The sequence below is a fragment of the Talpa occidentalis genome, unplaced genomic scaffold (assembly GCF_014898055.3).
Source record: "Talpa occidentalis isolate TD23 unplaced genomic scaffold, MPIMG_talOcc4v2.1 talOcc4.9, whole genome shotgun sequence".
Lineage (NCBI taxonomy): Eukaryota > Metazoa > Chordata > Mammalia > Eulipotyphla > Talpidae > Talpa > Talpa occidentalis.
In genome coordinates this window covers 37,362,706-37,375,579 of record NW_023605305.1, presented here as the reverse complement: position 1 = coordinate 37,375,579, position 12,874 = coordinate 37,362,706, and positions in this window count along the sequence as shown.

The following is a 12,874-nucleotide window of genomic DNA, read 5'->3' as shown; positions in this document are numbered from 1 at the left end:
ACTGAGTGACTATAGTGATTTAGAGGTTTTAGTTCCCATTTTCCTCTGCTTCTGGGAGAAAAAGATCACCATAGTCTAGAGGTAAGAAAGAGAAGCAATTATTGAGTGTAAAATTTGTTCCCAACACTTCCACAGACCTGTTCTCTTCATCTGGCAATTCTTTTTTGTGCATTTAGTGTCAAGTCCTAGCACTACATTGTGCCTCCCTATAGCCAAGAACATCTCCCAGTGCCCTCCTTCACCATGTGAATATTACTCACCCAACCTTAATTCTCTTCTCATGTGCCTTCATCTCATGTGTGTTTTAAAAAGTAATATTTGGCAGAGGAAAGAGATTAGGAATTCTGTAGCAGAAGTGATAGATCTCATGAGGTCTGACACAGAATTTCTCCAATGAGTAAAACACCTGTTGGTGTGGAAGACACTACATTCACGAGCCATCCTCGTGAGCTGAGAGGATCTCTAACATTTGGTTCAATGGTTAGAACAATGCTGACTTTCTCTAGCCAAAATTTGTCCCTTCTTACATTGCTTTTATTTCTCTCTGATTCAATAATAGACAGTTTATTTGTAGGTTGAAATCATCCGGGGAAGCTCCACCCCAGTCATACCATTTACAGGACTCAATTCATTAATGTCTTGTAAATCGCTGTTCTCCAAGGCCAAGATTTTGCCCCTACATAACCCTCCTCCCAGATCCATAAGGATGGAGGATTAACCGAGAAGACAGATTGGCTACCTACCAATTCTAAGACATAGTGATCCTAGGGTTTGATTCTTGTTAAGCAATCTCTGCTCATGGACCCATATCCTCCACAATCACTTTCTCTCCTATTTTCCAAAATTTTCTCATTTCATACCGGCCCTTGGGATGCACCTGGAAATGGGAGTCTGCCTGAAATTCAAATTTCATGCAATATATAGTATGGAGGAACAATATTAATAATTACCATTATGACTTTCATTTGTTAAGAGCTCATGATGTGGCTCAGTTGATGTGAAGTGTTTTATAAGCATTTTTTAAAACCCTCACTACAAGTCTATCAAGTAGGTATGAATATGAGACCAATTTCAAAATGAAGACTGAGACCAATTTCAAAAGAAGAAACAAGTGTTGGAAAGGATGGAGTGAGAAGGAAATCCTATACACAGTCAATACGAATGAAAATTGGTGCAGCCATTATAAAAAGCAGTATGGAGATTCCTTACAAAAATTAAAATAGAAATTTCGTATGATCCAGTGATCCCACTCCCAGGTACTTGCACAGAGAAAACAAAAATACTAATTTGAAGAGATATATGTACTCCCATGTTCACTGAAGCATTATTTACAGTAGTCAAGAACTTGAAACAACCTAAGGGTGCCCATCAATAGATGACTGGGTAAAGAGGATGTGGTGTATATACACAATGAAATACTACTTAGCTCAAAAAAAAAAAAAAAAGAGATGAAATCCTGCCATTTGCAACAACCTGCATGGATCTAGAAAGTATTATGCTAAGTGTGATAGGTCAGATGGGGAAAGACAAATACCACACAAGTGCACTTGTATGTGGCACCTTGGGAAAAAAAAAAAAAAGGATGAACTGAATAAAACAAAAATAAACATTTAGTTACAAGAAGAAAAGGGAGGTGGGTAAATCATGGAAAAAGGTCAATTTTATAATGAAAGATAGAGTTGTATTTTAGTAGCAAACTTACTGTAGTCCATATAGACATTGATATAATGAAGAACATAGTGTCATATGAAACTTAGTGTCATAATGCAATGTCACATAAAAAATTTGAAAAAGAAACAATTCAACCAGAAAAATAATAAAATTAGAAGGCGGTTTATCACTATCTGTAGAATTTGTAGATTTATACTAAAAAACTCTAGAATTTGTAGCTTTCTAATTTTGCTTTTAAATATTAATATGAATTTTGGGAATTTGATAAATTTGACAAATAAAACATTTAGTAATCAAAAAAACCTCATATCCACATAGATTATAGATTAATTTTTTTTAAGATTAGTTAGGAAAAAGAAAGTGGGAATCAAATGTAGGTAGATCCAGGAGCCCATGTCCCTAGTCACTTTGTTTTATTGACTCTAGTTTCTGGAAATTAGAATCTGTTTATGATTTAGAAACATATCCTTCCATCAGGGATGTTGAGTCATTTCTGAAAATTAGGGAGGAATTATGGAAATGCAGAGTTTTTTAACATTATAAGACACCTTGGAGATTTTCTGTTTTTCCCTCAATTCACAAATAAAGAATCTAAGGATTTCATAAGCACAAATACCTGCCAGCAGATAAATATTTACAGATAAAGCTTTGAACTAAATCCATCTCTCTAGACTCTTAGGCACTCCTATGAGAGAAGAGAAACATGATCTAATCTTTGTATTATTGGTTCTCAAATAAAAGTGACCATTAGAATTATCTTGTAGGATAGTTAAAATACAAATGGCTGTGTTCCATCTATGGGTTTCTGTCTAATCCAAGGTCTGAATGAAGGCATGCCAATTTTCATTTTTAAGTTCTCATGTGATGTATTTGGTGACTGCCTTCTGAAAATCACTATCTTTAAAACCATAGGATGCAGTAATATTAGGTGAACAGGCCTCTTAGAATAGTCATCCAATAAAAATTACTCCTTAATGGGTCCTACCCTTGGCACAACATTTTGCCTGGGGAGATTTTAAAACCTACCATAAAGTTTTATTTAATTTTTCTGAGGTGTTTTACAAACTCCTGAGATGATTCTCTATGTGCAAAGAGCCTTGAGAGACTTTCTTAACACTTCCAACTCTCTGTTTGTGGGTAAGTTATGTCACTTTTGGTGTTTTGGTTTTCTCATCTGTATAAATAAGAATAGTGATAATACTTATGATTTTAGTGAGTACCAAATGACTTAATAAATTAAAAAACTTTAGAAATATGTTTGGCATTTAGTAAATGCTATACAAGTATTGTCATTTTGTAGTTATAATTAGTGTCTTCTTTCCTCTTTCCCTTTTTTTTGTATTCTGGTTTTCATGAACAATTTTACATATGTTCAAGATTTTAAATCTTTTTTAAAGTGGGCTACATTAAAAAAATAAAAATTAAGTAGAGCCAAGTAGCAAGCCTTACTTTACTCCCTCTTACCCCAAAGACTCTGCTCTGTTTCATGGTATTTAATGGAAGGAGTTCTAAACAGCAAAGCAGGAGAAATGGATTCTTCTTTATGATATAATTTCCAAAGAGACTTGTTAAAAATCAATTGACTATAAATGTGAGAGTTTTATTTGTGGACTTTCAATTTTCCATTGTGTTATATATCTATTCTTATGCCAGTACCATATTGTCTTGATTAATGTAGCTTCATGGTAAGTTTCAAAATCAAAAAGTGAATCCTCCAACATTGTTCTTTGTCAAGATTGTTTAGGCTATTTTTATTCCCTTGTACTTCCATATAAATTTGAGAAAATCAGCTTGTTAATTTCTGAAAAGATGCAAGCTGGGATTTTAATAGTGGTTGCAATGACTGTCAGTCAATTGGGGCAAATACTATTTTAAGAATATTAAGTCTGTGATTTATGAACATGGTATACCTTTCCATTTATTTAGGTATTTAGTCTTTTTCATCAATATTTTATAGTTTTCAGAATATGTTTTGTTTTAATTTTTGGTTAAATTAATTCTTAGGTATTTTGTTAATTTTATTATATTTACAATTTTTGATAAATGGGATACTTTTCTATCATTTTCAGATTTTTCATTGTTAATTCATTGCTATTTCTAATTGTATAGAAATACAATTGATTTTTGTATGTTGATCTTGTATTCTATAATCTTACTAAAATAATTCATAATCCTAATATGTTTTTAGTGGATTCCTTAGGGTTTTCTATATACGAGATCATATCACCTACAAATAGAGATAGTTTTATTTTTCCTTTACAATTTAAATAACTTTCATTTCTTGCCTAATCATGCTGACCAGAACTTGTGAAATGTTAAAAAGAGATGGCAAGAGTAGCCATCCTGGTCTTGTTTTTGATCTGAGAGGGAAAGAATTTAATCTTCTACAACTAAGTATGTGATATTAGCTATGGGTATTTTTGTACATAGCCTTTATTAGGCTAAGGAATTTCCCTTTTATTTCTAGTTTATTGAGGTTTTTTAATCATATTTAAATTTTGTCAAATACTTTTTTTGTATCAATTTAGACAATCATGTTATTTTAATCCTACTTTCTTTTTTTTTAAAAAAGATCTATTTATGCATACAAGAACTGGGGTTCAGGCCAGAGGTTGGGGGTGGTAAGAGGATTCACCAGAGACAGAATAGGGAACAGAACAGGCAGATCTACTGAAATACACTGCTGAGGGGAGCTGCAGGCAAGCCATGAGAGGTCTGCTGAACCATGTGGACAGCTCCCTAGCATGGTATCGAACTCATGCTGCGGTGGCTGTGGACAGTGTCACAGGCTGCATCGTAACCCCTTGCACCTCCAGGGATGCCCAGTTTTATCCTACTTTCTATTGATATGGTATATAATATTAATTGGTGTTTGGGTCATAATCCCAAAAGACAAAATCCCAAATGCCAGAATCCTGATTGTCAAAAATCTTGAAATCTTTATGATCACAACTCTGAAAGTTAAAATCACAAAAAGAGTGCTGGAGAAGAGAATATTCAAAAATGTTAGAAATCAAGAAAACAATCCCATTTTCATTAGCATAAAAAGTATTAAATACCTAAGAATGAATATAGCAAAGGAAGGGAGAAACCTAGTCAATGAAAACCATTGCTAAAAGAAATAGAAGACATGAGGAACGGATGGGAAGAATTAACATAGACAAAATGCCATTCTCACCCAAAGCAATTTTACAGGTTCAGTGTAATCTCTATCAAAATTCCAATGGACTTCTTCAAGGAAATAGAGAAAATATCATTAAAATTTATACAGAACCACAAAAGACCCCAAATAACCAAAGCTATTTTAACAAATAGGAATGGGAATGTATATATCACACTTCCAGGCTTCAAACTATATTACAAGGCCATAGTAATCAAAACAGTATGCTATTAGAATAAAAATAGACACATAAACCAATGGGATAAAATTGAGAGCACAGAAATGAAACCACATTTATAAGGACAGTTAATCCATGACAAAGGAGCCAAGAGTATACAATGGAGAAAAAGCCTCTTCAACAGATGTATTGGCAAAACTTGACAGTCACATAAAGAAAAATGACACTAGACCACCCTTTCACATCATACACAAAAATCAACTCAAAATAGATTAAAGACTTAACTAAAAGTTCAGAATCCATTAAATAAATACAAGAAAACATAGACAAAGCTTCCACAACTTTGACTTCTGAGATGTCTTTGGGGACACAAGTCTAAATAGAAAAATAAAAGCAAAAATAAACAAATGGGACTATAGAAAATGAAAAAGCTTCTGTACAGTGAATGAAACTATCATTGAAACAAAAAAAAAAATCCTACTGAATGGGAGAAAATATCTTCACATTATACATCTGACAAGGGGCAAATATCCAAGATCTATAAAGAACTCATACAATTTAGTAAAAAGAGAACAAAGAATCCAATCAAAAAATGGACAGAGGAGCCAAATAGGCAATTCTTCAAAGAAGATATATAGGCCTACAGGCACATGATAAAATGTTTACCATCACTTATCATCAGTGAAATGTAAATTAACACAAGAATGAGTGCCACCTCATATTAATACCTAACTACATTTTCTGTAACTCTTTGCCTAGTTTCTCTCAACTTCATGTAAGTGTTTATAGGGAAAAAACAACAGTAGCAACTATAACAACAAAACCATATTTCTCAATGAGAAAAGTGACAGAAACCTGGAGAGGATAAATGTCCTGCTTTTAAATGAAAGAAGGGGTGATTCTAGAATTTATTTACCTTTTTCCTAAAGTGAGAAAAAAAACTGGAAAGAATTACTAAAAGGTGATTTATGAGTATATTTAAAAAGGTGAATTTTTAATCACCAGGAGGTCTCTTGGGTTCATTGAGGACAAATTATGCCAAATGAAACTAATTTTCTTTTCAACAGAATTTCTAACTGATAAACTAATAACTATTCAAATCAACCCAGGATTTTACATACAAAGAACTTTTCACATACATTATTTCAGTGAGGTACTATGGTATTATGGAAAGAGGATGGATTTTTAAGCAAGATATGAGTTTGACTCTTGGTGCTGCTTTATTTCTCTGAGTCTGTTTCCTTTATTTGTATAATATCTTTAAAACATATCCAAGAATAAAACATAGTCTCTGTTTCAATCCAGTTTCTGAAATACAACATCATCTGCATTCTATGTAGAAGTATTCTAATTCTTATCATTCTTACTTTTCTTAGTAAATAGTAAGGAATGCATTATTATTGTCATTTTTGCACAAAAACAAATCAAGGGTAAGTTTAAATAATTTTCCTAAAGATATCCAACAAGTGAATTAAAGAAGAAAGGTTTGAACCTCTGTTCTCTGCTATACTCTTTCCCCATGTCATGGGGAAATGAGATCACCCTTCCATTTCCTCACTTTGCAAGCACAGAGCATGTATAATGATGAAGTCCTGTGAGCTGGATGGAATTACAATGTGGAGAATTTGCTTGACAGACCAGACCTCCATAATGTTGATAGAAATCCACCTGAATGCGGGTGGAGTAGACTTTCTTTCACCCCACAAAACTCTGGTTTGGTCCATTCTCTCAATAATTTAATTAATCTAAATGAATAAAGGATGTTCAATTAAATCTATAAACAGAGAGTGTACAAATAAGTAATATGCTGGATATTGCAATCCAGATTTATTTTAAAGGAAATAGACAGGAAGAATTAGTCAAATAATATGATTTTTTTTTCAGAGATTAAGGAAAAATCCTGCATGTATGATTTAAAAATTAAATTTCATGAGTATGGAATTTAAGAGATATGTCTTAACAGCAGCAAATGTGAAAACAACTTTAGCATTGAAGTGGTTACAAGCTTAACATGATCAACAATATGGTGTGTCTGCCACTTTATCTTTGAGTACATTCAAAGAAACTTAGCATCACACACATTAAAGGCAATGGACCGAAAGTGTTTTGGGCTGTTCCATTTGCACCTGGAGCTGTATATTTAAATCTGAATATCATATTTTGAAGAGAACCTTGAAGCCTAGATAGGAAACATCTGCATGACGATAAAAGTGTTCAAAACCAATGCAAAGTGCCTTGGAGATAGTGGGGAAATCTACACTAGAGGAAAGAATGTCTGTGGAAGACATTACAATGAGAAAGCTCCACCTGGAAGAAAGATTTGATTTAGTCTGTGCAGATCCAAAAAAGACCTTTGCAAGAGAGATATCCTTCTAGGCAAATGGGGGAAAGTGGATGTTAATAAGCCCATTATTTATCAAGCACAGAGCTAATATGTACCTTATGTAATTTAATTCTCCCCAAAATCCTTTAAATAGCAAATACCATTACCTCCATTTTCCAGAAAATTTAGAAAAATTGAAATATCTTGCACTAGTATAAAGCGAGTAAATTCCTAAGCAGGGACACATCCTCACCACCCTATGTTGTAGCAAAAATTTAACTTAGAAAATTACCAAATTTGCTAAAGGCCAAAGGTGACTACATGATGGAATTGGCTTAATAAGCACTGAATTTGTGCTAGGATGTGGGCAATACATTTTGCAAGCATAGTTGATTTTAATGCAAAAATGCTTTGTAATATATATTACTACTCCCTACTTATAGATGAGGAAACTGAGATACAGATAAATAAAGCAACTTACTCAAGATTATAATATAGTAAGGAATAAAGATGGGATTAAAATCCAAGTCTATGTGACTTAACCACTGTGCTATGCTGCCTCTCCCTCTCCCTAATTATTAATTTTCTAATAATTAAATTTCTCCAAAATTGCCTCAGGAATTAATCAGCTCATCATCACAGAAGTGGTCCAACAATAAACTGGCAATCCCTGTGTAAGGATAGAACCATAGACTGAGATGCCTTGAAATTCCAAACTTTTATGATTCTATCAAGTTTTTTTTAGGGGATTCGTTCTTCACAGGGTTTACTAAGCACCAAAAAGGTGCTCAGTTAGAGTTGTTGACTTGAGTGGACTAGAAGTTCACGTTCTAGAAGGGTATCCCTCAGTGCATTGCTGTGGGATTTGTGGCTTTGCAAGTGAACTTTCTAGCTATTTGTGTCAAGGCTGAATTAGAGGGAGGCGGGCTTCACAGCACAGCTAGCAATTAGAATCTGAGCCACAAATTCGTGTACTAGACTGGAGGCTTGCGTGGGAAGGAGGCACCTTCAAGGGGCAGCAGATTAAAGTAGGGGCAAGTGTGGGCAGCAGCACTGGGAGCTGTGGCCACAAGAGGAGCCTGGACAGCTGGCCAGAGTCTCGATTTGGATTAAGATGTTTACTCTGCTCTGCCTCCCAGGCCTCTCCCTTCCTGCCCCAGGGGCTGTCCACTCAAGGAACTGACGAGGTGATTAATTGGGTACAGACTCTCAGGCCCAGCTAAGAAGTGTTCTATAAATTCACAATGGGAGTGAGATATACCATTCCAGTGGTATTATATAGAAATCCCTTTCCCTAGCCCACTCTTATAGTTTAAAGGTCATGATTCATAACAATATTTGAATTAAATGCATGTCATGATGAGCTTATAACTTATGCCAGAGCACAGATTTAACTGGTACTATGAAATGGTAATGCAGGAAAAAAAAAAATAAAAACCAGGTCTTGACTGGGGGCTCCTGGGAACAAATGTTGTCAGAACATGTATGGACTTTCTATTTGGTTTTTGTGGAAAAAATAAAAACTTTTCCTGCCCAATGCTCACTCCACTGATTTATTAGGAACACCCAAATATTCAGTTCTTTAGGTTAAAACAAACGTTCCCAACATTTCTCAAGTCTTATTTATATTATAAAAATAATTAAGGACACCAAAGACCTTTTGTTTATATAAGTGGTATCTGTCAATATTAACCATATTTGAAATTAAAGAGGAGATCTTAAGATGACTAATAAATGATAAATATTATAAATAATAAAACTATGAATAAAATGATTAATAATAAAGTAAATTAGGAAATTATTTTACAATAACAACATACCATTATGTTAGCAAAAATTTTTTCTGAAAAATGTATTTTCCTAAACAAAAATACTTTGTCATTGTTTTACATTTTTAAAAATCTCCTTAATATCTGAGCTAATAGAAGGTTGCTGGATTCTAATCTCTGTTTCTAATTTCAAACTGTTCTCATACAGTGTTTGGCTTGAAGGTTATGAAGAAAATTCCACTTCATACAGTATGTAATTGGGAAAAGAAGTATTTCGTTAGTCCTTCAAAGATAATTTTGGCAATTCATTTTTATGACACCAAAACAGGTTAGTTACAGGTGGAACCTGACCCCGTGTCTATGAGCCTTTCATACTCTGTTACATTAAAACCCTGGTTCTGTCTTGAATTTTGAGTAGATCTTTTACCAACACCTGGTTTTGTAATATCATACATTAATCATTGAAAAAATATTGATTCACTGATCTTCCAAATGTTCATACATTTCATTAAACAACACAAAAAGCCTGACATCCATTAATATCACCACTAATCTTATCAGAAAAATCTCTAAGTATTGGGAGCCTGTCAAACTCATAGTGGCATATACAAATTTTTTAAAATTTGAATTTTCACAGGAAAGCTGAAATTTTATCACTGACATCAGATACTGTCAGTTGTTTTCCTTCAATTGACAGGTTCACTTTGTTCATTTTTGAGAAAATGTCTGCCAAATACTTAAGTCTAAATAACCAGCTTGTCTGTCAGTCATTTTTTTCAAGAAAAAATGGTGTTTCATTGCAAAGTGGGCTGGCTCAGCTCACAGCTCAATAGCACAAGTGCTTTTCCTTCAGAATTTGGTGTGCAGCAGCAATGTTTCATGAATTTTTATTTATTTTTTTTACCACCCCATGCTCACCACCAAGGCACCAAGTCCTCCATAGTCCATCAGGCCCCCTTCATTTCCCATCTTCTCTGGTAACCTCAGTTCTGCAGTAAGATTTGTAAGGTTTGTTTTGATTTAGTTTTGTCTGCTCCTTTTTTTTCTCTTTATATTCCATATATGAATGAAATTATCTGGCATTTGTCTTTCTCCTTCTTTCTCACTTAGTTCACTTAGCACAATCTCCTTCAGTTCCATCCATGTTGTAAATGATAGGATTTCATCTCTTTTTATAGCTGGGTGGTATCCCATTACATATATATACCACATCTTCTTTATCCATTCAACTATCTTTGGGCACTTAGGTTGTTTTATAACTTTGCTATTGTAAATAGTATTGCAGTGAGCATTGGAGCACATACATTCTTCAAATTAGTGTTTTTTGCATTCTGAGGGTAGATACCTAGGGGTAGGATTGCTGGATAATTTGGTGGATCTATTTTTAATATTTTGACAAATTCCCATGCTGTCTTCATTGTGACTGGATCAGTCCATATTCCCACCAACAGTGTCTGAGGACTCCTTTTCCCTCCACATCCTTGTCAACTCTTGTATTTTTTGGTCTTTTTGATAGGGGTCAGTCTCTCAGGTGTTTGTGTATTTCCCATTTCATCACAGAAATATTAAAAATATGTAAACTCAAAATTTTAATAAAATTAATATTTACTTCATCATAAATATTCTTAAGAAAACTGCCTTTTTGTTATTCTGATATGTGATGTTGAAGAATACAATGGCAGTCAAGTATTTGACAGCCTTGATTTGTTCCAAGGTGCTAGCAGTTATGTCCACAGTTGCTTCTGCAAGTGAGAACAGCAGATAACATCTTAGTATTATTATGAAAATAGTTTTGACTTTACAGACCTCCTAAAAGGTTCTTAGGGACCCTAGAGGCTGTACTTTCAGAACTGTTGGGAAAAAGTGTTGAAAGACTTTATTAAAATGCAAATGACACCGGGGAAGGATGGGTAAAAAAACCTCTGCAGTCACTGTCAGCTTTGTGTGGAAGCACAAGAGTTCAGCAAGTATGACCCTCAACTTTAGGAGTCAGATAAATCTGAGATAGAATACCATAGTCTCTCACTTCCTAGCTCTTTAAGTCATATAATTTTTAAGGTCAAGTTTTTTTTCATCTGTAAGTAGAAATAATCCTAAACTTTTAAACTTGCTATAAGAATATAATACGATAAGCACCTAACACATAGGACATATGTAATAAATATTAACTTGTTTTATAATTTTTGTTCTTATACAGCCTAGCTAGAATTGGGAACAGATGGTTATTTTTTTTTTTTAATTTAATTTTATTTTATGTATTTCTTACATCATTTTTCATTTTTGACCCTACTCCCTTCTCCCTCCCCATGTAGTATGTCTCTGGTTTACAGTTGCTCGTTGATTTTGATTTTTACTTTATTATAATTAGTCTTTTTCCTGGTCCCTTATTTAGGTTTTCTAAATTCCTGCTATGAGAGAGACCATCCAATATTTTTCTTTTTCTTTCTGGCTTATTTCGCTGAGCAGGATCCCTTCTAGTGCCATCCATGTTGCTACAAATTGCATGAGTTTATCTTTTTTGATTGCTGAGTAATATTCCATTGTGTATATGTACCACATCTTCTTGATCCAGTCATCTATTTTTGGGCATTTGGGTTGTTTCCATAGCTTATCTATTGTAAATAGTGCCACTATAAACATAGGAATGCAGGTGCCCTTTTGAATTAATGTTTCTGTGTCCTTTGGGTAAATACATAAGAGTGGAATTGCTGGATCATATGAAAGTTCCATCTTCAGCTGACTGAGGAATCTCCACACAGCTCTCCATAGTGGTTGGACCAATGTGCACTCCCACAAGCAGTGCAGGAGAGTTCCCTTTTCTCCACATCCTTGCTAACATTTGTTGTTGCTAGTTTTTTTTTTAATATGTGCCATTCTCACTGGTGTAAGATGGTATCTCATTGTAGTTTTGATTTGCATTTTCCTGATTACAAGTGATGTTGAACATTTTTTCATATGTCTGTTGGCCATTTGCATTTCCTCTTTGGAGAAGTTTATTTTTAGCTCTTCTGCCCATATTTGACTGGGTTATTTACTTTGTTTTTGTCAGGTTTTGTCAGGTATTTGTAGATTTTTGTGATCAGTCCTTTATCATTAGTGTTATGTGCAAAAATTTTCTCCCAATTGGTGGGGTGTCTCTTTGTTTTGATCACTGTCTATTTTGCTGTACAGATGCTCTTTAATTTGATGTAGTCCCAGCTGTCTATCTTTGCCTTCACTATCACTGTTTTGGGTGAAGATGTGTTACTGAGGTGTATGTCATGTAGTGTTTCACCTATATTTCCTTCTGTATATTTTATGGTTTCAGGTCTTATGCCTATTTCTTTAATCCATTTTGAGTTGGTTTTTGTGCATGGTGTGAGGTAGTAGTTACAAGCTTGAGGAACAGGGACCTTCCTGGGGATCATTTCTGGGGGAAATTCTTATCAAGCAAGATTAGCCATCGTGGATGCATAGAAAAAAGATGAAGGGAGATGAATGGTACTCAGTGAAATAAGTCAGAAAGAAAAAGAAAAACATAGGATGGTTTCACTTTAGGAAGAATGTAGGGGAACCAAATAGAGGATCGGGGAAAAATAATAACAATAAAAAACAAAACAAAACAAAATTAACAGGCAAAACAGGGGACGGGGAGAGAGAAGGATTAAAACAAGGGAGGGAAGAGCACAAGGGACTACAGTGATGGTATATGGGTAAACTGTTGGTGGGAATTTTATGGGGACCACACCTGAGAAAAGAAAGCAAACATTGTACAAAAATGAACAATGATATAA